Genomic DNA, 25,918 nt, shown 5'->3' with positions numbered 1-25,918 from the left:
TGACATCTCGGGAAAACCACTCAAGCTTCGCTGGACCGACCGCAGGCTCTGTTTTAGGGCTTTGGCAGTGGCACGCCGAATTCAATTTGGCCCTTATTCCAAAGCTATAAAAATAAAATAGGAGAAGTCCCATCTATAGGCTGTACAAGCAAAGAATCTTTGGGGCAATGCATTATTTTGTCAGTTGGGCAGTAACATGTAAGTCTCCACTTCTTAATTCATAATCAGCTAAGCAGGCACGAGACCAAATTGCATAGTTCTGAAGAAAATGTAAACATCAGCTTATAAACGATGTTTCTATAAAATACAACATCTGACACGTTCGCCCTGGATCCCCCACACTAGGGTCCCCCCAAGGCAGAAACGCCACAGAGCCCACTTCAGACATACACACCGGGATTGACTGAATACTGTCTCCTGGGGCCGGCATCCCGTATGGCACCAGTTCGAGTTCCGGCTGTTCCATTTCTGATCCAGCTCCCTGCTAATGTGCCTGGGAAAGCAGCAGAGGATGGCCCAAGTACATGCCCCTGCCACCCACGTGGGAGACCCAGATGGCGTTCTAGGCTCCTGGCTTTGGCTTGGGCCACCCCTGGTCATCGTGACCATTTGGGGAGTGAACCAGTGCTTTGAAGATTCTCCTCTCTCTCTCTCTGTCACTTTTCCTTCAAAAGCATAAAATTAAATTTAAAACTTTAGGGTTCCCAAGAATGATGCCGTTTAAGTGATGTATTTATGTGTTAACAACAAGCTATTTTCTGTACTCGGGCAAAAAGAGACCTGTTAGCCAACGCATCACGTAAACCACTGTCAAAGGGGTCCAGGCTGCGTGGCAGGGCATGAGGAGGAAGGGTGGAGGAGCAGCCCCTGCATGGGGGAAGAGGCAGGGAGTAGGAAGCGTGGAGTTCACGTGCAGCCAAGGGAGTTCCACGTTCACGTGCGGCAGGGATCCTGGTAACACAGGGTCCCCCTGTGAAGGGGGCTGGCTGGGCTGCAGGGGCAGAGCAGGAAGGCTGAGCCCTTGAGTGTGGCCGTCTCTCTCACATGCCCTTTCAGCCACAGTCACTTCTCAACGCCAAGCCTGGACTCAAACGCTCGAGGCTACTAAGTGCCACGCTGGCCCCTGTTCCCGTCACACAGGCCTGCGCGTGCTGCAAGTCTGCTCACGCGGTCTCTGCTTTGAGACACCTTCCTGGGCTCCCAGGCCGCGTCTGGCGTTCGCAGCCCCGTAGGTGTGTCGACCACGGGCATTCACTGCTACACTGCAAACATCCTTGCGCTTGCTTCTCTTCTCAACGGCCAGCTCCTTAAGACAAGAGTAGTGTCAGTCACATCTGGACGCCAGTGCCTTGCGCCAAGTCCAGCACGAGGTTTGTGCTCTGTGGCACAGCATGTTAAAGCCCCCGCCTGCGACTCCGGCATCCCATGTGGGCTCCAGTTCAAGTCCTGGCTGCTCCACTGCCCAGCCAGCTCCCTGTTAGTGCCTAGGAAAGCAGCGGAAGATGGCCAAGTACTCGGTCCCTGCTGCCCACAGGGGAGACCGGGATGGAGTTCCAGACCCCTGGCTTCGGCCTGGACCAGCCCCCTGACTTTGTGGCCATTTGGAGTGTGAACCATAAGTTGGAAGATCTCCCCCCTCTCTCTCTCTAACTCAAACTTAATAAATAAATCTTTATAATAATAAATAATATAAATCTTATAACAAATAAATAACAATCTTTTAAATAATAAATAAATCTTTTTTAAAATGAAAGAACTGTAATAAGAGTATCATTTTAAGAGGGTTTTTTTTTAAGATTTATTTATTCACTTGAAAGGCAGAGTTATAGAGAGGCAGAGGCACAGAGAGAGAAGGAGAGACAGAGAGAAAGGTCTTCCATCCACTGGTTCACTCCCCAGATGGCCACAGTGGCCCGAGTTGGGCTGATCCAAAGCCAGGAGCCAGGAGCTTCATCTGGGTCTCCCACACGGTGCAGGGGCCCAAGCACTGCTTTCCCAGGTGCATTAGCAGGCAGCAGGATTGGAAGTGGAGCAGCCAGGACTCGAACTGGCGCCCATATGGGATGCCAGCACTGCAGGTGGCAGCTTTACCTGCTACACCACAGCACCAGCCCCAATAAGAGCATATTTTTAATTAATTAATTACTATTTAAGAGTAGGAAGTTTTAAACAGGATTGAAAGTTTAATCTTCAAAATGTAGGGTCCAAGCCCTTCGACGACTGGCCGCTCAGTCTCTGGGACTGCACCTGTGCACCTGTGCTCTGGAGCCGCTTCCCCCGCTAAAGCCCTCCCCGAAGACGTGGCTACGCGATCCAGGGACTCAGCCACTCAGATCACGCGTGGGGTCTGCAGGGGCTTCAGCTCCGCCTCCACATGCATCTGGGTTCAAGTTTTAACTTTAATCTGAGTTCGTTACCAGTGAACCACGGGGACTAGGACAAGTTCCTCTTTCTCTCTGAGCCTTGTTGTAAAAAGCAAGACTTTGGGAGCCGGCGCTGTGGCGTTGGTTAATCCTCCACCTGCGGCACAGGCAACACATATGGGTGCCAGTTTGAGTCCCGGCTGCTCCACTTCCTGTCCAGCTCTCTGCTGTGGCCTGGGAAAGCAGTAGAAGATGGCCCAAGTGCTTGGGTCCCTGCACCCGTGTGGGAGACCAGGAAGAAGCTCCTGGCTCTTGGCTTCAGATCGGTGCAGCTCCAGCAGTCGCAGCCAATTGAGGAGTGAACCAGTGGATGGAAGATATCTCTCTCTTTCTCTCTCTCTCTCCCCCTCTCTCTGTGCCTCTCCTCCTCTTTCTCTGTAACTCTGACTTTTAAATAAATAAATAAATCTCTTTAAAAAAGAAAAGAAAAGGAAGGGGAGAAGTCATTAGAGTAAATGTAGATGTGTTGAGATGATGCTTTTGTGTTTGTAGCAAGCTCCGTGACGAGTCGCTCAGAAACCTCGCTAAACACCTTCCTAAGTGAGCCGGGCGGTGAGAATGACGCACTGTGCGTCTGCTTGGCAGGTAAGGGGACGTTCACAGACGCTCGAGAAGTTTCCTTCTCACTCTCGAGCCGGTTGATCGCTCTGCTGGGCTCAATGCCTTGCTCCTTCCTCGTGGTCACTCAGAGACTCATGGCTCCAGGACGGGGAGCGCCGTGACAGGCACCCAGGCTGTGTCTGTGCTGAGCCTCCCGGCCTTCACAGGGCCCACTTGGTGGGCAGAGACAAGAGAAAAGAGAAACAGGAAAAGTTACGGAGGCAGACAGTGAGAAAAAACAGAACTGGAATGCTGTAGCCATCGCTGAACACAACCAGAAATCAAAACACATAAAACGTCTTCAAACTCGCTACCGACATGGGAGAAGGAGGACAGTGACAACTGAAGACAGGCCCACGGTGTCACCAAGCCTGTCCCCGCTGCACTGGACGCCCTGGAGAGGGTCCTCCCCGATCTCCTGCTGGACGACCTCGTGGGTAAGGATCACACGGGGCCCGCCGCCCTGCCTCTCTGTCCTTGCTTTTCGGCTCCTCTCTGCAGGGCCCCCAAGCACCTGCACCTGAGATGACCATGAAAGACCACCTCCACGCTTCTTGCCATCCTGAGTGTAGACTCTCGGGGGACACTTCTGCTATGCCATGCCTTGTAGGTGGCTGCCGTGGAGACCAGCTGGCTGGTCACCTCCTGGGGACACAGCCAGCCACCTGCGCTCTGAGCTGCAGCCGGGTGACCGAGCTGGACCCCCAAGAAAGGGGGCAGAATGATGCCACCCATTTTCAGGATGGCCCATGAAGCCCCGCTACGTGCCGGGTTCATGCTGAGTATGAGGCCAGGCAGATGTCCTGGTGTGTGGGGGTGGAGCCCACGAGAGAAATGAGCCTGAGACACATCACTGAGGGGGAGACGATGGCCCAGAGGCAAGAGGAAGAGCCGTGATGACCCCTGGCACGTCGTAGATAAGACCATCCCAGGGGCCAGCGCTATGGCGTGGTAGGCTAACCTCCACCTGCATCCCATATGGGCACCACTTTATGTTCTGGCTGCTCCTCTTCCCATCCAGCTCTCTGCTGTGGCCTGGGAAAGCAGTAGAAGATGGTCCAAACCCTAGGGCCCTGGTACCCGCGTGGGAGACCTGGAAGAAGCTCCTGGCTCCTGGCTTCGGATCAGCTCAGCTCCGGCTGTTGCGGCCACCTGGGGAGTGAACCAGTGGCCAGCCTGCAGTGCTGGCATCCCATATGGGCACAGGTTCAAGTCCCAGCTGCTCCACTTCCGATCCAGCTCCCTGCTGATGCACCTGGAAGCATCAGAAGACGGCCCAAGTGCTTGGGCCCCTGAAACCCACATGGATGAAGTTCCAGGGTCCTTGCAGCCATCTGGGCAGTGAGCCAGCAGACGGAAGATCAACTCTCTCTTTCTCTGACTCTCTCTTTCTCTCCCTCTTTGTCTCTCTGTAATGCTGCCTTTCAAATAAATTTAAAAATCTTCTTGAAAAATAAAAATAAGGACTAATTTGTCAGACCAAGGGGAAATGCAGGGTAGCTTTCCCGCCCCCACCTGGGCTGCATCACTGCCTGGCCCTGCAGCGGGAGGCGATCACGGCCCCACCCAGCACCCTTCCCCCCCGTGAACGGGACCCAAAGTCACGTCTGAGGGTTTCCAGGGCCCTGCGCTTGCAGCCAGGGTGCGCTTCCTGCTCTGGGCAGTCGGGTGAGAGCCGTCGCTGGCTCCTGTCCCCGTCGTGTTCCAAGCCACCATGTCCCACACAGAGTGCCAGGTGTGTCCCCAGGAGGTCAGCCCTAGTCACAGGTGCCCCCAACACTCTCCTGTAAACCGAGAGGAAGGAAAGACCGAGTGTCTCACAAAGGAGCTTCAGGAGCAGGAAAACACAGATCTTGTGAGAACACAGACTGAGCTTGCCAGTGGGAGGGAAGGAAATTCCTCAGGACCGACTTCAGGAAAAGGGGACGTGGGCCCGCATGGAAGGAAGGAGACGCGGGAGGAAACGAGAGCAGAGGGAGGGGAGCTGTGTCAACGAGTCTAGGAGAACACTGGTATACAAAAGGAGAAGAAGGGTGAGATCCCGGAAGAACTAATAGTGATGTCACCAGGAATTTATCAAAAGCTAGAGAGAATGGAAACACACAAGGACGCCAGCACCGGTGAGAAGCGAGGGAACTGGAGCATGTGAAGGACTCTCTAGTGGTTGGTGAGAAGGTTGTGTGCTATGCAGCCTGATCTCTGAGACATTAAATCCAGTGGTAGGGGCGCACGTTTGGCCTGAGGGTTGAGATGCCAGGGAAGAGGCCCAGCCACATCCGTGTGGAACTGTCTGCTCTGGCTCCCAGCTCCAGCCTCCTGCGAACGCAGACCCTGGGAGGCAGCAGGGCCTCAGCCTCACCCAGCCCTGGCCATCGCAGTCATTTGGGGAGAGAACCAGAGGATGGAAGATTTCTTTCTCTCTCTCTTCCTGTCCCTCTCTCTCTAAGTCAGCCTTTCAAATAAATAAATAAATCTTTAAAAAGTTAAAATAAATGTTTTTTAAATAATAAAAATATAAAACTCCCAGCAATCTCGAAACAGAGTATATCTTTTTTGGTTAAAAAAAACACTTAAAGTACTTTTTTTCTGGTAAAGAGTACGTAAACAAAACCAGTGAAATCTCATTTTTAGTGGAGAAACAGTGGGGTTTATTTAAGATTAAAAAAATGTGAACCCTAGTGCTTCCGGAAAAAGGACTTCAGGAAAACCGTCGGCTGCTTCTCCCAGGCTGCAGCCTGCGTCCGGGGATGGGCCGTGGTTGTTAACAGTTACTTGACCTGCTGAGCAGGCAGACTCAGGACCAGACTCCAGGACACCCCAGAGGAAGCTACAGGGCACGGGAGAGGTTTGGGAGTTTGCCGAGGAGCTGCCAGTCTGTGCCCCGCAGGGCTGGCCACAGCCGGCCCTCCCAGGGACGAGGCCCGGCCCGGCCTGCCAGTTCCTGCACCCTCTCCTGCATCGTGGGCGTGCGCAGCACTCCATTCCTGTGAGTGTTAGCATGTTAAGTGGCCTCGTCTTTGTTGAAAAGAAATTGAACGTCTGCAGCTAATGAGATGCACCGAGTCGGAGTGAACAGCTGTGTAGACGGGAGGACGGCCTGGAGCAAGACCGACGTCACCTGCGTGGAAGTGGGGTCTCCGCCGTGTTTCCCTCTCATCAAACGGTGCTGCCGGTGCTACCGGGCTCAGCCCTGTGAAATACGAGCTACTTGTATTTAAGGGACAACTTGGCTAAAGAAGCTTATTTTAAGTGATTGTGTGAAATCAGAACTAGTATAGGAAATAGAGTTTACAGACCGGGCTGAAGCAGCAGCCTGGGCTGGGGTCTCCTCTCAAAGGGGTGTCAGCCGGAGCCCTGAACGCCACAGCCGGCAGTTCCAAGGGAAAACCAGGAGGGGGCACCTCCGTCCCACCCAGGTTACCTGGAAGACCCCTGCCCCAGCTCCGTCCAGCCCCTCTGGGCTTTCACACCACCAAGGCTCAGAACCCCTGTCCTGTCGCACGAGGCCAGGCCTTGCCACCTTCCCGTGACACCAGCAGGAACCCAAAGGTCTCTCCCTTCTTCTTTTTTTTTTTTTTTTTTTGCTAAAGATTTATTTGTTTATTTGAAAGGCAGAGTTACTGAGAGACAGAGAGTGAGATCTTCCATCGGCTGGTTCACTCCCGAGGTGGCCACAACAGCTGGAGCTACACTGATCCAAAGCCAGGAGCCAGGAGCTTCTTCCAGGTCTCCCACATGGGTGCAGGGGCCCAAGGACTTGGACCATCTTCTACTGCTTTCCCAGGCCATAGCAGAGAGCTGGACAGGAAGTGGAGCAACCGGGACTCGAACTGGCGCCCATATGGAAGGCTGGCACTGCAGGTGGTGGCCTTACCTGCGGAGCCACAGGGCCGGCCCCTCTCTCCCTTCTTTTGTCACAGAGCAATGTCTTCCCTGTTTCTCCAAATGAAGCTGCTTCTGGCCTCTAACCTGGTCCTCCCTCTGTGCTCGCCGCAGTGGACATGAACGGCCCATGACATTCGACTCTTAATCATCAGCTGCCCAGGACTGAGTCTCCTCACCCCCAGGGCCGAGTGCCCTAGGCAGTGGAGAGAAATGAGCGGCTCTCCCTCATCAGAGGGCAGGAAAGCAAAGCGGCTCCGTTGGGCTTCGCCTCCGCTTCAGCGGTCTGAGTTTCACTGGCTGCCGCGCGGTGGCCATGAAGGTGCCGGATGGGAGCCACGGGGCCCCGGGCCCTCAGCAGGTGTCAGGGTGCCTGAGGGGGGTGTGAGGAACGGGAAGCACTGAGCAGCGCCTGGGAAAGGCGGCGTCCTACAGTCTGTCCTCTAGAATTTTATAAACGCTTTTGTCCTTAGCAACAGATTCCCAGTGTGTCCTCAGCATTGAACAATGCCCAGTGTCTCTTGAATGGCTGCTTGGGAACCTGCCTCTGTGCATGGCTCTCTGCCCCAGAACCCCGACTGTTAGATATTTTCACCCTTCCTTATTTCTGGCTACCGTAGGTAACGTCTCGGTGATCCTCCTTGTTCAGCCTTGATGATTTCCCGTGAACGCACTCCTAGAAGTAAAATTGCCAGGATGTAAGCGCTTTAGAAAAATAAATAAAACAAAAAGCAGAGGCCCAGTGCTGTGGTGCCGTGGGTTCAGCCACTGCCCGTGAAGCCCACGTCACACGTCGGAGTGGCCGTTCAATCCTGATCCAGCTTCCCGCTAACAGGCCTGGAAAAGCAGCGGACAGTGGTTCACTGGGGCCCTACCAGCCGTCTGGATCACCAGATGGATTTCCTGGCTCCTGGCTTCAGCCTGGCCCAGCCCTGGCTGCTGTGACCATCTGGGAAGTGAACCAGCGGATGGAAGGTCTCTATGCCTATCTCCCTTACTCAATAACACTCTTTCAAATAAATAAATAAATCTTTCAAATTCTGATAAACATAATCAAAATGCCCTCTAGGGGCTGGCACTGTGGCACAGTGGGTTAAGGCCTGGCCTGCAGTGCCAGCATCCCATACGGATTCTGATTCTAATCCCGGCTGCTCCACTTCCAATCCAGCCCTCTGCTATGGCCTGGGAACACAGTAGAAAATGGCCCAAGTCAGCCCCTGCACCCACATGGGAGACCCGGAAGAAGCTCCTGGCTCCTGGCTTCCGATTGGCACAGCTCTGGCCATTTTGGTCTTCTGGGGAGTGAATTAATGGATGGAAGACCTCTCTCTCTCTCTCTCTCTCTCTCTCTCTCTCCCCCTGCCTCTCTGTAACTGACTTTCAAACAAATAAACAAATATGAAAAAAAGGGGGGGGGGCCAGCACCATGGCTCAATTGGTTAATCCTCCTCCTGTGGCGCCAGCAACCCATATGGGCGCCGGATTCTGTCCCGGTTGCTCCTCTTCCAGTCCAGCTCTCTGCTGTGGCCCGGGAAGGCAGTGGAGGATGGCCCAAGTGCTTGGGCCCTGCACCCGCATGGGAGACCAGGAGAAGCCCCTGAATCCTGGCTTCAGATCAGCGCAGTGCCAGCCATAGTAGCCATTTGGGGGGTGAACCAACAGAAGGAAGACCTTTCTCTCACTGTCTAACTCTGTCAAATTAAAAAAAAAAAAAAAAAGAAAGAAAGAAAAGAAAAAAAACTCCATGCAGATCTCCCATGTGGTTCTAGGGGCCAAGCACTTGGGCCATCTTCTGCTTCTCTCCAAGGCAAATTAGCAGGAAGTTGGATAGGAAGTGGAGCAGCCGGGACTCCAACTGGCGCCCATGTGGGATGCCGGCATCACAGGGAGCAACTTAACCAGCTGCATCACAGCACTGGCCCCAGAAATCCAGATCACACATACTTATTTCAAGTGCAGAACGCATATGCCCTTCAGATTCCCAGCCCCCAAAATTCTTCAGCTGATGTACTCACAGGCCAGCGTCAGATTTAAGTTAATTGCGGTAAGTCCTAGACTTTAAATGTAAGCTCTGTCCAAGACGACTCTAAACCTTAGGGAAGCAACTGAAGTCACACATTCCCCTAAATGTTCCAACAGTGACATCTTGTGTGGTTAGTGGATATTGACTAGATTAGGGACGTGGAAGGGTGAGCCCAGTCCCACCTGGCTCTGCAGCACGGTTGGCCCACTCCCTGCTGTGTCCGTGGAGAACAGTCTCTGCGTATCTGAGATCAAACCACATCTGGAAAAGGCACTCACTCCAGAGGGAGGGTAAATAAGCACCTGCCACCTTGACCAAGACCCAGCATGCGGGCAGATCGGCTGGGAAAGTATGGAGTGGGGGCAGGACACTGACTCGGAGGCCACTTGAAGAAGGAACAAGCTGCACACTAAGCACCAAGTCACCTTGGGGGACATTCCGAGCCCTGGGGAGACGAGGGCATCGTTTGTCTCTAAAAGTGAGCGCTGGGGGGGGGGGGGGGGGGGCCTTGGAGGTGCTGACGCATGAGCTGCTACCAAGGACACTGGTCCGTTTGCCGCCACTCCGAGCGGATGAATAAGAGCTCAGGCGGGGCAGCCTCCCTGACCCCGCTTTCAGGCGTTAGAACGGGGCTGGATGGCAACTGGAGCCGAAAGCAGACCCCGAGCTCCCTCAGGGGCGGCCGCAGCTCAGGTGAAAGTGGCAGAGTGAACCCCGCTTGCGGCTGGCCGGGAGCCAAGACCTGGCCCACGCGTCCTGCTGCGTGCCAGTCCGTTCAGCGGGTAACCGGCCCGTCCCACTTCTGTTGCAGCCAAGATGGGGGGCTCCATCCCCTGCTGGCCTCCTCTTGCACACTCAGAACCTCTGGTGTCACCCAGCAAACCCCCGCAGGGGAGCCGGCTGGAGGGAAGGAGGGCTGGCCAGGGGCCCCAGGGCCGAGGGGAGTCCCCTGCGTTTCCTTTCTGCTTCTCACATATCCCAGATGGAGAACTACAGGAACTTACAACCCCCACCTACAGCAAAAGGACCAGGAAAAAAGGCGCAACAAAAACCCTCCTGATGATGCTGACACTGTGAACCCCACCGCCAGCAGGTGGGGGCTGAATGTCCACACACACCCTAGGAGGAGAGGAGGATGGGCTGGTGCTCCACCCTGCAGGGACCCCAGACTTCCACCATCACACGAGAGCAGTGAGGTCACACGGAGCAGCACGGGGCTGCTGGTCAGCCTGTCACTCCCCTGTCACACCCACTTGTGCACTGCAAAGCACTTGTGGCACTCAGCACCCGGAGTCAGCCCAGATGCCACAAACCAAAGGCACGGTCCCCAGCAGTACTTGGAAGGGAAGCTCCACCACCCATGGTCTGGCTTTCCGGTTGGCACTGGACTTGGAGAGCGGTCTCCGCGGGCAGGGTGCGCGTGGTGCTGAGGATGACCTTGGTCGCACCTGCGCTGTGAAATACACAGGTCTCTGACTTCACCTCCGACTTAATGTGAGCGGTCAGATCGGGACTCCCTCCTCTGAGCGCTCCCAGCTCACCACCGCTGTTTCGGAGCACGCTGGCTCGTGCGCGATACCTGGTCTGCAGCCTCCCTGAGCTCCCCAAGACCTTGAATCCGGACTCTCTGGGTCTCCCTACCTCAGTGACGCTTCGGGGACTGACCGGTGCACCACCAGGCTGTGGTCGGTCTCTCAACAGAGGGGTCTTAGCTCCGTCCTAATACGTTTCTTTGCTTCCTTCCTTACCCTTCAATGTTACCCTGAGTCTAGAAAATTCTAAGGCTGACAACACCTCCTCTTAAAAACCATTGGTCGCAATTATCTCACTTCCATCATTCAGTTTTTCTCCAATAAAACCCTTCTGAGACCGTGCCAACATCTGTGTCATCTTGGAGTTGGCATCTGCTAAGCGTCTGTTCTCACTCACGCGAAGAGGCACTTGGGTCTTTGCAGGATGCCTTATTTTTACGGCATCCTGACACTGGGCTTCGCGTTGCCAAGAACATCTCGTCTTGGGAACACCTGAAGCAGGAAGCAGTGACCCCCCGCACCCACGGAGCTGTCGCCTGTTCCCCACAGCTCTCCCAGCCCGGTCGGACCCATCTCCTCCCGGCACCCTCAGAGCGGGGAGGTCACCGGCGTAGGACGTCAGACCTCACACGGAAAATGTAAGAAGCGGCGATTTTACATCCCCCCAAGCTTCCCACATTCTTCAGGCGGAAGCCTGCCTCTTGCCTCTGCACTTCCAACCCATAAAACAAAGGGAGCGTGGAGGCTGGCGAGCTCCTTCCGATGACAAAGCCAGCTGTGGCCCTTGCATGAGGTCATCGGGCCTGAACGCAAGGGCGCTGGCTTAGAAGGCGCTGTGGCTCCTCGAGCTCTGGAATATCGCTCCGGTAGAAAGCAAACGTCTGTATGTTCTCACCCTCGGGAACCCATCCAACACCTCCCTCATCCGGGCCGTCCTACCATCACCGTTCCCCGGGGCGTTCTCTGCGCACGCATGCCCATCTGCCGACGCCACAGCGGGGTGTCGAGGGGCCGTGACCCCCGGGAAGAAGCCTCCCTCTGGCAGTGAGACCCCTCCGTAGGGCCCACCGCTCCAGCTCGCCGTCACTCCCTCCGAAGAGCCCATGGCGAGAGTGAGGAAGACGAGGGACCCTGGGGAGGCGCCCAGGACTGCACAGCCCTCTTCCCCACACAGACAGGGCTGGAGCGCATGCTGTCGGCACGCACTGTTTCAGCTGACTGCATTTGACGGCAAACGTGCCAGGAAAAAAAGTGGAAAAAACCCATCTCAGAAATAAATCAGCACCGGCTCCAAGTTTCTGTTTCGGTTGTTTTGCTTCGTGGGCCGCCTCTCGGGATGATGTTGGAACGGCCTGCTCCGTGCACTCTCGGGTCAAGGATGAGGTATGTTCTAGAGAGCTGGCTTTTCCCCTGGGTGGTCTGCTAGAAGCAGGCCTCTCTCGGAGCCTTGGAGACTTCCAGAGCTGGAGGAAGCGTAGAGACCAGCTACTGAGGAACCCAGGGGGCCCTGGGAGGCGAAGTAGCTGGAAGGGGCTTCCACGGCCCTGGAGCAAATACACTACGTCATAACTTCAGCCATCAGCATTTGAAAAATGCCTACTGCGCTCTCTTTAACCGAGCCAGAGGACTTCAGACTTTGAGATGCTTAGAAGGATGTTTCGAGCTGATTCCTGATTTGGGTTTAGTGTGTCAGTAAGCAGGCCACGTTTGTCATCTCTCTGCATTTATCTGGGTGGCCCCTAAGGTTAATCCCAAGGGCAAGGCACCTCATCCTCCTCACAGGAACCAAGCAAACCGTCATGGCTAAGAATGGGATCGGAGGGCGGACACGCCGATGGCGTCCTGAGCAGGATCAGAAACGAGACAGCACTTTCTGGAACACTCAAACAGCGTCCAGGCGGCGCTAAATGGTGGCACCCCTGAAGTGTAGTTCTAAATTGTGTCACTGTAGAGTGACAGCCGGTCAGCTCCCGTGTTAACAGGAACACAGCTCACTCTCTTAGAGAGCACATTACACACCCACAGACCACTCTTGTTGAAATCTCTTCTGAATCTGTTTTGGAGAGACTGCCTACCTTGGTCCACTGTCTGTTCCTACAACAGGATCCCTGGGACTGGGAAGTTTATAAAACAAAGCTGACTTAACTCATGGTCCTGGAGTCCAGTCCTGGGCCCCTGCCACCCACATGGGAGACCTGGAAGAATCTGCTGGCTCCTGGCTTAGGATCAGCCTGGCTCTGGCCACTGTGGCCATTTAGATAGAAATCTCCCCTTTTAGATAGAGTCTCCCCTGGGCCATCAGAGTGGAGGTAAGGACGGAGTCTCCCTGGGCCATCAGAGTGGAGGTGAGGACGGAGTCTCCCTGGGCCATCAGAGTGGAGGTAAGGACGGAGTCTCCCTGGGCCATCAGAGTGGAGGTGAGGACGGAGTCTCCCTGGGCCATCAGAGTGGAGGTGAGGACGGAGTCTCCCTGGGCCATCAGAGTGGAGGTGAGGACGGAGTCTCCCTGGGCCATCAGAGTGGAGGTGAGGACGGAGTCTCCCTGGGCCATCAGAGTGGAGGTGAGGATGGAGTCTCCCTGGGCCATCAGAGTGGAGGTGAGGACGGAGTCTCCCTGGGCCATCAGAGTGGAGGTGAGGACAGAGTCTGCCCTGGGCTCCAGGGACACTGGTCTCAGACTCCAGCCTCCGGGGCGGTGGGAGCTCCGGTACCTGGGCTGAGGACACACCGCTCCACAGTCACATGTCTTTCCTGGGTGTCTAATCTCCCTTTGGCTCTCTTTTTTAATTATTTTTAAAGGAAATAGGAAGAACCCTAGAATTTCTTAGAGATGAGCAGGCCCTTTTTTAAAAAGTTTTTAAAGATGTATTTATTCCTTTGAAAGGCAGGGTTACAGAGAGGGAGAGGCAGAGAGAAATCTTCCATTTGCTGTTTCACTCTCCAAAGGCTGCAACGGCAGGAGCTGGGCCAGACCGAAGCCAGGAGCCAGCAGGAGCTTCTTCCAGGTCTCCCACGTGGGTGCAGTGGGTGCAGGGGCCCAAGCATTTGAGTCATCTTCTGCTGCTTTCCCAGGCGCATTAGCAGGGAGCTGGATCAGAAGTGGAGCAGCCAGGACTCGAACCAGCACTGGAAACTGACTCATGTCCATTCTGCTCACAGAGTACTGGCCAGAGCTAGTCACGTGGACTGACCTGACTGCAAGGGGGAAAATGGACATGGATAAGCTCTAACGGTCTCTGTGACGTGCTGAAAGCAGCCACAATTATATGGGATCGGGACCATGGATGACAGCCACTTCTGTCACCTGTTCCCCGCTTTCTCCATGACATCACCCCCTGCTTGGCAGAACCACTCCTCCCGTGCCCACTCCTCCAGGCTCCAAGGCAGCAGCCTCACCCGATCCATCTGAATCTTAGCATGGGACTTTCTGGTCCTAGCTCTGCCTTCATCTGGCTGGTTCCGGAACTTTCTGGTCCTAGCTCTGCCTTCATCTGGCTGGTTCAGTGCAAGTCTGACTGCTCTGTGTCAGGTCCAGTTCCACAGGTGAGGGACACAGACCTCGTCTTGAAGCCCTCACTTCGGACACCAACCGCCAACCCAGGGGCACCCTGGCCACCCGCACCTCTGACCAACAGCTACAAATTCAGGAGTCCTGTGTGAGCCCCTCGGGTTTGCTCATTCACCAGGACAATGCACAAGACTCAGGAAAACACTGATACAGCCTTAGGCTAGTCAGAGGATACAGAGCAGACTCCCGGACTCATGTCCAGGTGGGTTCCCAGCAGGCATCGCTCCCAAGCGCCTCGCTGTGTGCCTGCCAGCGTTCTGGTTGGGGTGTCATCACGCAGCTTTGATGAACTGAGTCATCGCCTGTGTCGATGCCCCCGGCCTCCCCTCTCCTCCTAGGAGGTCGGGTGACATCACCCGGCTCACAGCCCCCGCTCTCCAGTGAGTTCCTGGCTGGCCGGCCTCCATCCTGAGATTACCCTGACCATGAGTCACCGCTTCCGGCTGAACTCAGGTGTGGTCCAAGCAGCCCACCGTGATAGACTTCCTCCCAGGAGCCGGGGACCAAGGCCAGCCAAGTCCATTAAGCAAGCAACAGCTGAGATGAGGCGTGTGCCACGGCCTGCTCACTGCCTCTGCCCACCCCACCACCAACCACGGAGACCGGAAACCACCTGTAAAAAGAGAAACTGAAACCGAGGCGTGGACCCGAGCGGACGGCACAGCTTCACCAGGGACCCTGCTTTTCCACCCGCGCGCTCACTGCAGTTCCGTGGCCTGGAATTCCTGCCACTTGAAACCAGAAGAAGCCAACGTCCATGCCCTTCTGGGGCATTCTGTCTGGCTGAGAAGTGAGACACGCAAGTGAGATTAAAAACAGTTCCCAGGGGGCCGGTGTTGGGAGCAGCCGCAGCCTGCCAGCCTGTTTCCCATGAGCGCTGGTTTAAGTCCACACTGCTCCACTTCCAATCCAGCTCGCTGCCAACGCACCTGAGACGGCAGCAGAAAATGGCCAACACTTGGGTCCCTGCCACCCACCTGGGAGACCAGGATGGAGCCCCTGGCTCCTGGCTTCAGCCTGGCCCAGCCTTGGTCATTGCAGGCATTTGGGGAGTGAGCCAGCAGATGGAAGATTCTCTCTCTCTCTCTCTCTCTGCACTTCAAATAAAAAAAAAAAGTTCTTGGGGCCGCGTTGTCTAAAAATGGTCTAAATCATAAATCTTAAAATCTGTTTTTGCAAAAACTGTAACGTCTATTTTAACAGTGTCTGCTTAATCGGTTACTCTGCCATTTCTAGAGTTAGGTCTTGTAAGCTCTTTTTGACTCTGTTAAATAATCCTAAATTATGTAAACTCTTATATACAGGTTTTTTTTTTATTATTTCTGGTTTATTCGACAACAAGAGACATAAAATTCATGTTAATCCATTGTGTACTCTACTGTCTCTGTTAAGTTATGGTTATGTGGCAGATGCTAGAAAACTGGGTTCCAGAAACCCAAGAAAGCTCTCGTGTCTACAGGCTACACGGTAAATACCCGGAAGCCAAAGGATGGCAGAGACCTCTGCCACAATTTCTCCTCTAAGTCAGGCTATGCAGTAAACACTGGTTAAACTGCCAGTTAAATCTAAAAGCCCAGAAAGTCAGGCAGTCAGGCTAGAGACCCAACTTGCTGCCTCACTTCTCCTCTTTTCTCTTCCAGAAGGGAAGTTACTACTATTCTGCAGGACTCTCCACTGTGACGTACGGTTTGATCCCCAGACCTTATGTAAGGGATGACTGACCTTTTCTGCAATAATGCCTGGCCACAGTATAGGGCCCCAAACAACATAACAAAAGAAAAAAAGGGGTGGGGTTAAACTACTAGATCAATTTTTCAGTGTACGCGTTAAATGGGCAGAACTCCCCTTTTAAACCAAACTAAAAAAATAGATAAAAAGTTAAACTGACGACCTCAGAGTATACAAACAGGTCACCACAGTTGATCTTACCTAAAGGGTCATAGTTCTCCTCATGGGCACGGTCTTAAGTGTCAGAATTTGCCCATGACCATAATTTTTCTAGCTCACCCTGATATTAAAAAAATCTCCAAAAATCAGGGTTGGGTTGGGCACCCCCTTGACTTGCATCATAGAGGCTGCCTCCAGGGTCCACTTTATTAGAGACCAGGGGAATGAGGAGCAAGCTAGCAGCAGGAGCAATGTAGGGATGGGCAACAGGCCAATCAATGGCTGCTTTACACGGTGATCTGCCGTCAAGGAGACCCAGCAAAGCCAGTGCACCCCAAACCTGTGCACCTGTTGCTGATATAAGGAGCCAGGGCGTTGGGCAAGCAGCTGTCGTGACAGCAAATGCCTTCTGTCAGCCCTGCCAAGAGCACAGCCACTGGACACGGAACTGCCCTGGGTGTCGAAGGACTCCTGGTTCAGAACTACAGACCCTGTGGCCCCGAGCTAAAAAGCCTTTGGCTCTGCCCAGCCTCTGCCCAGCTTCCAATTCCAGCCACTGCTACTGGGGATGGCTTAGGGTCAGTAAAACATAAGTTGCCTATTTCTATCAGCCTCCTATTTAACTCTCCTAGTCCAGCCATGTAATGCGAGTCAACAGGGTGCCTCCCTTAAAGGAGATTTGCATCTCTTACAATTTTCTTAACAGCACCCCATGGATAGGTCTGGGCCTCACACACCCTGCCAGGCCTTAAAAGTCTATCCAATAGTCCAGGGGGAAGTGGTCCCCTCCACTCCTGTACTGAAACTATAGATGCTTCTCCTTACACCGTGTGTTTTTAATGCCCTTATTTGTTTTGTCTCTAACAGACTAAAAGCTGTTAACTCCAAATGGTCGTCAGACAAGGCTTCCAGCCCATTCCACTGGACTACCTGAACAGCCCTCTGGACCAAGCAGTACAGTCTTTCCAAGGCCACTGTTGCACACCATAAGACAGGTAGCAAGAGGAAATACCCAAATCCCCCTCGACGCCCACATGCCAGCTTCGAAGAAGTTACAGAAGACGGAACTCCATCCATAATCCCAAAGAAGAATTTTGGGTATTACCTCTTAAGGAAAAAATATTAGGCAGAAAGTCAGTTATGAGCTTATGTGTGTGTGACATAAAGGCCTAATGTGTGCAGCATATGCATCTGCATCTCAGTCATCCTGACAATGTTTCATGGGCAGCCCAGCCTTTGCATCCTGCCCTGCCCCCTTCTACCTGATAACCTGCCAGGTGGAGATCCTTCTGCCTGACAAATCTTCCACAATCTCCCAGATGTAGCCCAGTATCTGCATTTCAGTATTACAGAACAGGCGGGGGTTGGATCTCATTTTCATGAGGGGGGGTGTGTGTTATGTGCGGCCCTAAAGGAAAAATGTTATTTTTATGCTGACTAAACCCAGGTGGTTAGAAACTTCATGGCCAAACTCAGAAAACGACTGGAAAAATGGCAACAGGAGAGGGAAACTCAACAGGGATGGTTTGAGTCATGGTTCGGCCAGTCCCCATGGCTTACTACTCTACTGTCAGCCCTAACAGGACCCTTAATTGTTCTACTCCTAATTGTAACCATAGGACCTTGTGTGTTAAATAGACTCATCACCTTCGTGCGGGAACAAGTTAAAAATGTTAAACTCATAATCATAAGACAACAATATGTCACATTAAAAGATACAAAAACAAATCTCTAAGATTAGAGATCCTCACAACAAGGAGTGGGGAATGAAGAGTTAAAATTGTATATGTGCAGGTGTAAAAAGTTAAGCTTAAGCTTACAGGTTTAAACCTTGCTGGTACAGCTGTAAAAAAAATAAGACAGAGTAGCACCTTGGCAGTAGGGACTCCATTTTGGAGCACTTGAGACTCCATTCTGAGACAGCACCCCCCACCGTGAGACTCTGGTCTGAAACTATGATCTCAAATAGTCGGACAATAGCAGTGCACTACATCACCCTTGGCAACACACAAAAACCCCCTAGCATGATTGCTCAAGCTTAAAAGTAGAAAGGTTACACCTGGGTTACCTGGGCTAATAATGAAGATGTGATTTGTCTGTGTCTTACATTAATGTCAAGTCCTAATTGCTGATTGTAATATTGTAACTGGTATTGTCAAGATTATGATAAATATTAATTTCACTTAGGTTTTAGGTTATGTTGACCCCAGTAACCATATACTCTCTTTTGATTTTATGTACTCTTTTGATTTTAGCAACTGTGTATAGCAACCGTGCATAGCAACCATGTATTCCCCCCTTCCCGGTTTTGCGGTTTTTGCCTTTATAAACCCTAACCTTTGGTTATTCGGGGCTGCTCTGTTCATGTATGATCAGACAGCCCCAGCATGCTGGATAATCAATAAAGCTTCCCCTTGTGTTTGCATAAGAGATGTCTCTTGGTGACGTTTTTTGGGCAGTCGATTCTAACAGTGGCATAGTGGGTAAAGCCATCGCCCGCAATGCCAGCATCCCACATTGGCGCCAGTTCGTATCCTGGCTGCTCCACGTCTGATCCAAATCCCTGCTAACGCACCTGGGAAAGCAGCAGAAGATGCCCAAGTATTTGGGCCCCTGCACCCACGTGGGAGACCTGGATGAAGCTCCTGGCTCCTGGGTTGCAGCCATCTGAGGAGTGAACCAGCAAAGGGAAGCTCTCGCTCCCGCTCTCGCTCTCGCTCTTGCTCTCGCTCTCCCCCCACCCCCACCCTGTATAACTGACTTTCAAAATAAATAAATAAATAAAATCTTAAAAAAAAAAAAAACAGTTCCTAGGCAACCATTGATGAATAATCACCCGTGCATTTACAAGTAAGCATCGAAAGAGGAGGAGAGGCCGGCGCCGCGGCTCACTAGGCTAATCCTCCGCCTGCAGCGCCAGCACACCGGGTTCTAGTCCCGGTCGGGGCACCGGATTCTGTCCCGGTTGCCCCTCTTCCAGGCCAGCTCTCTGCTGTGGCCAGGGAGTGCAGTGGAGGATGGCCCAAGTGCTTGGGCCCTGCACCCCATGGGAGACCAGGAGAAGCACCTGGCTCCTGCCTTCAGATCAGCGCGGTGCGCCGGCCGCGGCGGCCATTGGAGGGTGAACCAACGGCAAAGGAAGACCTTTCTCTCTGTCTCTCTCACTGTCCACTCTGCCTGTAAAAAAAAAAAAAGAGGAGGAAAGTCTCCTCTTCCCAGAGGAGGGACAAGGGCTGTGAACCACACCTTCATTCCAGTTCTCACTGCAGCCCTGGGGTCAGCAGGACCAGCTCTGCTGGAAACAGCCGGAGGAGCAGGGCCAGCGTGGGCCTTGTCTCTGCTCCAGGTGTTTCTCACCAGCTCCACGGGAGGAGACGTCCGGGAAGATGATAGAAAATAGATTGATAGGAAAACAAACCCCGCACTGCTTCACTCTCTCTTCCAGCATATTAACTTCCTATCGATCCCCCAGATAAACTGGAAGGCTTATTTAATGAAGGGAAGGCAATCACACACGCTTCAGCATCTCCCGCTGTTGAGACCACAGCATCGCGGCTTCACACAGCAGGTGTCTCGGACGCCCTGGTTCCCTGCCCATGACCCGGACTGCAGTCTGCCCTGCTCAACCTGTCAATCAACTGCAGGCACCACTTCTCTGTAAGTACCCTTCCCGACACCAGCGGAAACCCAGCTCGGGGTGGGCGTGCTGAGCCACGCCCCATCCTGCTCCGCCAGCTGCAGGGTGGGCTGGTGGGTCCCGGGACAGCGAGCACCAGTTCACAGACCTGCGGCCCACAAGGGCTGGTGAGCGCGTGCTCACCCACAGCAATGGGAAAAACGGTCCATTGAACAACTGCCTCCAACCACACCCCACAACATCCTCCGTGGCCCAAAGGATGCCCCTGCCAGAATGACGTCACACACGTGGCCTGTAATTGTGGCAAAGCCTGAATGCTGGGGTAGCGGATGATGTACCTCGCGTCAGATGACGTTTCTGTACTCCAGAACTGACGGACTTCCAGAACTGAGTTTCCATGGTGACGGGCTTCCAAGGCTGTGGTTCAGGGAACTGAACTTCCGAGCAGCCCCAGGATTGCCAGTCCAGGCAGTGCGCCAGGCAGCGAGGCCAGGCGGGATGAGACGTGAGGGCAGGGACTGGCATTTATTTGTGCGCCCTGCTTGCCAGGTGCTGTGTTAAGAATTGCTTAACTGGGGCAGGCCTCGTGGCCATTTGAGATGCCCACATCCCACATCAGAGCCCACGTTTTCCATCCAGCTTCCTGCTAAGGTAAAGCAAACACTCCCACAACCAGAGACAAAGAGAGAGAAGCGGACCCCTCCTCCCAACACAGACCTGGGAAAGTGGCTGCTCGCGGTTAACCGGTGAAGCAGCTGCCCCTGGGATCTTGTCCAGGGAGGGAAGACGTCCTAAGTTCTGCTTCTGTAACTCCAGGCATAATCCGTCCTGTAAATCTGCCCCGGTATCTCTCCTACAAAGAGACCAGGTCCACTGACCATTGGAAGTGTGGTCCTAAGTCACGTAGGCTGCAATTTAAAGCCACCAGTGCTGTAACAGCTAAGGCATGACGCTGATGAACCTAGAAACACTGTAAGAAACTTGGGATTGTCGCTCAGGTCTCAGGAAATGATTCCAGCTGAGCCCACAGGTGTAATAAACCGCTGGCTCCTCCACAGTCTCTGGTGCCTGTTTGAATGGAGGGAGTTTTCCCACCTCGGATTTCTGTGACACTAACGCCCCTGGGGGGCTGCAGATGATGGCTCAGTGTTTGGGTTCCTGCCACCGCCACGGGAGACAGAGACGAAGCTCCTGACATCTGGCTTCAGTCTGGCCCAGCCCCAGCTGTTGCGGCTGTTTGGGGAGGGAACCAGTGGATGGAAGATCTCTCTCTCTCTCTCTCTCTCTCTCTCTCTGCCACTCTGCCATTCAAATAATAAAAAAGAAATAAAATTTAAAAAAGAAATATTTTTAAAAGAGTTCTGTGTCTGTTGCCTCTCGCATTGTCACATTAGCCTGGCACGGCAGGAGGTACCGTTACCCCACTTTACAGATGAAAAGACAGAAACTCAGAACTGTCACCCACGGATGCGCAGAGGGACCAGGAGGCAAATCCCGCCCAGCTACAAAATCCACCTTCCAGATACTCGTCCCATGCAGCAGACAGGACTGGCTGCCAGCCGCCCTCACCCCCACTTCAATGGCTTCGGAGCCGCAGCCTTATACCAGCCAGCACCCTTCCCGCGGTCACAACACGGTGTTATTAGTCTAAGACAACACTGCCAAGAGAAATTTGAATATGAGTCACAAACTGAAGCCACATGTATAATTTGCAATTTTATAGTGGGCACATTGAAAAAAACATAAAAGAAAGCATGGATTTTTATCATGTTTCACTAAACCCCATATAGCCAAACTATTATCATTTCAACATGTAATCAAATTTTGCTATAGATGAAATATTATTAAATCATAAACATGACGAGGGCAATGAAAACGAAGACGGCAAGGCCAGTGGGTAAGGTCTTGCTGGATTGGTTAGCCCGGGGGGGGGGGGTGGAGGCCAGTAGGGGAGGGGCATGTCACATGACAGTCTGGGAACACGGCCCCTGCTGAACCTCGAAGGAAGGAAGGGAACGGAAAGTCGTGAGGCTGAGGTCAGAGAGGCAGGGATCTACCAGGCAGGACCAGGGATCTACCAGGCAGGACCCAGGATCTACCAGGCAGGACACAGGGATCTACCAGGCAGGACACAGGATCTACCAGGCAGGGCCCAGGGATCTACCAGGCAGGGCCCAGGGATCTACCAGGCAGGTCCCGGGGTGCTACCAGGCAGGACCCAGGGATCTACCGGGCAGGACCCAGGGATCTACCAGAGAGGACCCAGGGATCTACCAGGCAGGACCCAGGGATCTACCAGGCAGGACCCAGGATCTACCAGGCAGGAACCAGGGATCAACCAGGCAGGACCCAGGGATCTACCAGGCAGGACTCGGGGATCTACCAGGCAGGACCCAGGGATCTACCAGGCAGGACACAGGGATCTACCAGGCAGGAACCAGGGATCAACCAGGCAGGACTTGGGGATCTACCAGGCAGGACCCAGGATCTACCAGGAAAGATCTGGGGATCTACCAGGCAGGACCCAGGATTTACCAGGCAGGACCCGGGGTGCTACCAGGCAGGACCCAGGGATCTACCAGGCAGGACCCAGAGATCTACCAGGGAGGTCCCGGGGATCTACCAGGCAGGACCCAGGGTGCTACCAGGCAGGACCCAGGATCTACCAAGCAGGATCCGGCAGTCCGCTGTGAGACTCAGGCCCAGGGACCGGCACAGTAGGGTAAAGCTGCCACCCGCAGTACCTGCGTCCCATATGGGCATCGGTTAGAGTCACAGCGGCTCCCCTTCCCACCCAGCTCTCTGCTGTGGCCTGGGAAAGCAGTGGAAGATGGCTCAAGTCCTTGGTCCCCTGTACCTGTGTGGGAGACCTGGAAGAAGCTCCTGGCTCCTGGCTTCAGATGGGCTCAGTCCCAGCCACTGTGGCCATTTGGGGAGTGAACCATTGGATGGAAGACCTCACTATTCCTTTCAAATAAATCTTTAAAAAAAAATTAAAAAAATTTTTAAAAAAAGACGCGGGCTTAGAACTAGCAAGAGAAGGCGGCCCAGGAGGGGTGAGAGGCGCATGCATCTCTCACCCTCCATGGAAGCGGGACAAGGGTGGGCTCCTAGACACGACTGGGAGGCCAGGCTGTGTGCAGGAGAGGAGTGGTCACGGCCAGAGGCTGCCCGTGCCGGATGCGGTTTGCAGATCCGCTGGTGCTTGGCAGGTGTCAGAGGCGGACGAGAGATGCAGGAGTGGAGGGAGTGAAAGACTGGAGCTGCCAGCCCTGTGAGGGGGGCGACTCCGGCAAGAGCAGCCCTGGAGCAGACAAGGAATCGAGCGATCCTGACGCCGATCGGACATCCCATGGCCAAGCCCAGGACAGCACTTCAAGGCGGGCCTGGGGGAGGAGCCAAGGTCGAGATTCAGGGGTGACCAGCGCAGAAGAGGCGTTCACAGCCACCAGCTGGTAGGAGGTCACCGGGAGGGACGGTGAGCAGAGGCGAGATTCTCGTGTGTGAGGTCCAGGAGAAGCCCACAGAACGCCAGGAAGGGAAATCAGCGCCGTTGGGGGAGCAGGAGAGGCCAAGGGAAGCAGCCGGGGCGGCGAGGGGCGGGAATGACCCGCTGAGCCGGGGCTGCTCGGTGCCCCACCCCTAACCTCACAGAGCGCACCCAGGTGCGCCTCGAGGGGTGGCAGCAGCCAGGGTCACGGGCAGCTCAGCCCCGCCGCCACCGCCTGGCAGGGGAGGTGTGGGTGACCCGCTGAGCCGTCCCACTCGGCAGCCAGCGCAACCCCCCACCAGAGACGCTTCCCGGTTGACGGGGTATTCTGCAGGTGCCGTCCACGGCCGGTCACAGCCTCGGCCGGGGCAGCGCCAGGCGAGGCCGCCGTTTGGGGGTGTCTCAACAAGGGGTCCCCCGGCTGCCATGGGAGGCGCCGGACGGAAACACAAACCGAGAGCGCATGGTGAGCTCACTGCTTCCACTCCTGACGCTCCCGGCACAGGCACCCAGGCCGGTGCTAATTCCCGGGGGACACGCACCCCTGGATTGCGTGGGTTGCAGCAGAAGACAGCAAGAGCCGCTGACCGCGCTGGCGTCCTGGTGCGCATCAGGGCAGGGGGTCTCGCTGTAGGCAGCGGGCATTAGCTGTGGTCCCACCTTCATTCTACAGACGGAGGAGTGGGCAGAGCCGGGTGGGCATTGGGCCTAGAGGTCAAGATGCAGACCAGACACCCCCCCCCCACCGGAGTGCCTGGGTTAGACTCCAGCTTCCTGCTACTGCACACCCTCAGACTCAACCCACCTCCCATAGCAATCTGAATTAGCAACTCAGCAAACCAACAACGACGAGTAGAGACGTACTCCAGTGTAGATCATTGCTATAAAATAGACGTTGGGGGGGAGCATTTGATGCTGCTCGGAGAGCCTCATCGCACGTCGGAGTCTGGGATCGCTCCCTCCTCTGCTTCCAATCCGGCTTCCTTCTGATAGACAGCCCGGGAGGCAGCAGGTGAAGCTCAAGTACTTGCGTCCCGACCACCCTTGTAGGAGACCTGGATTGAGTTCCTGGCTTCTGGCTTCAGCCTGGCCCAGCCTGGGCTGGCGAGCCAGTAGATGAAAGAAATCTCTCTCTCTTTTCTCTCTCTCTCTCTCAAATAAAGTGAAAATAAATAAATTAGAATCAATAACATGTATACAAGTGTGTTACAGAAAGAAAAGCAGCCATGGAAACTGGAAGCTTTCAGTTTAAAATATTTTAAGTGGGGAATGTTGACGGTATAATAGCACATAATGTCGATGGCATAGTAGCATATCATTCCGATGGCATAGCAGTGTGTGATTTCGACGGTAATGACAGTAACACAAGGAAGCCGCATGCTCCCATTACAGCATCAACAGTTGCCCCACGCGACGGCCCGGACACCTCTCATTCCAGCTGAATGCTTCAGTGTGTGTCTCAGGAAGACCAAGGGCCTCTGGGGGTTCTTGGCTTACCCTACCCACGTGCTATGACCACATCTAGAAATGAACTGCTCCTCCACACCACAGTCATTGTCTAAACTGGCAATGAGTCTTGGAGAGCGTTCCCTACAAGTATTTTGAATTAAACTATGATTAAGATAAAATGAATACAAGCATTATGATAAACACATAATGAAGTAGAATGTAAAATCTGGCTGAACGTCTTGGTTTGTTTTACTTTTTTTTTTTTTTTTTTTTTTTTGACAGGCAGAGTGGACAGTGAGAGAGAGAGACAGAGAGAGAAAGGTCTTCCTTTGCCGTTGGTTCACCCTCCAATGGCCCCCGCTGCAGCCGGCGCACCGCGCTGATCCTGGCAGGAGCCAGGAGCCAGGTGCTTTTTCCTGGTCTCCCATGGGGTGCAGGGCCCAAGCACCTGGGCCATCCTCCACTGCACTCCCTGGCCATAGCAGAGAGCTTGCCTGGAAGAGGGGCAACCGGGACAGAATCCGGCGCCCCAACCGGGACTAGAACCCGGTGTGCCGGCGCCGCAAGGTGGAGGATTAGCCTAGTGAGCCACGGCGCCGGCTTGGTTTGTTTTACTTTTAAACAGCCTTTTCAGAAATGCATAGGTAGGGGCAGCGTTGTGGCGTGGCAGGCTAAGCCGCCGCATGCGACGCTGGCATCCCACGTGGCCACCAACTTGAATCCCGGCTGCCCTAGCTCCCCTCTGACGTCCCTGCCAACGCACCTGGGAGAGCAGCAGAAGATGCCCCAAGTGCTTGGGCCCCTGCCCCCATGTGGGAGACCCGGAGGAAGCTCCTGGCTTCAGCCTGGCCCAGCCTGACCATTGCAGCCATTTGGGGAGTGAACCATGGATGGAAGATATGAAAGATTCTCTCTTGGCCGGCGCCACGGCTCAGTAGACTGATCCTCCGCCTGCGGCGCCAGCACACCGGGTTCTAGTCCCGGTCGGGGTGCCGGATTCTGTCCCGGTTGCTCCTCTTCCAGGCCAGCTCTCTGCTGTGGCCCGGGAGTGCAGTGGAGGATGGCCCAGGTGCTTGGGCCCTGCACCCCATGGGAGACCAGGAAAAGCACCTGGCTCCTGGCTTCGGATCAGTGCGGTGCACCAGCCGCGGCGGCCATTGGGGGTGAACCAATGGAAAAGGAAGACCTTTCTCTCTGTCTCTCTCTCTCTCTCACTGTCCACTCTGCCTGTCAAAAAAAAAAAAAAAAGATTCTCTCTCTCTCTGCCTTTTGAATAAATAAATAAATAAACACACTCTATCTGTTGCTCTGCCTTTCAAATAAACATGTCTTCTAAAAAGAAGGAGAAAGAGAAAGAGAAAGAGGAGGAGGAGGAGGGGGAGGGGAGGGGAAGGAGAGGAGGAGGAGGAGGCGGCGGCGGCAGCTCT

At 54.2% G+C, this 25,918-nt stretch overlaps 1 long non-coding RNA gene across 1 annotated transcript; it reads left to right on the top strand.

The window, feature by feature from the left end:
• The first annotated feature begins 14,021 nt into the window (after nt 1-14,021).
• On the top strand, nt 14,022-16,818 carry LOC149126397 (uncharacterized). The gene is made up of 2 exons (XR_016233575.1): nt 14,022-15,734; nt 16,783-16,818. It is a non-coding gene; the product is annotated as an uncharacterized LOC149126397 (long non-coding RNA).
• Nucleotides 16,819-25,918: the final 9,100 nt, after the last annotated feature.

This window comes from Oryctolagus cuniculus, chromosome 5 (genome assembly GCF_051225735.1).
Source record: "Oryctolagus cuniculus isolate XC-2025 breed Fujian yellow rabbit chromosome 5, ASM5122573v1, whole genome shotgun sequence".
NCBI lineage: Eukaryota > Metazoa > Chordata > Mammalia > Lagomorpha > Leporidae > Oryctolagus > Oryctolagus cuniculus.
Note: the sequence above shows the minus strand (reverse complement) of the source record. Positions and strands in the feature narration are given on the sequence as shown.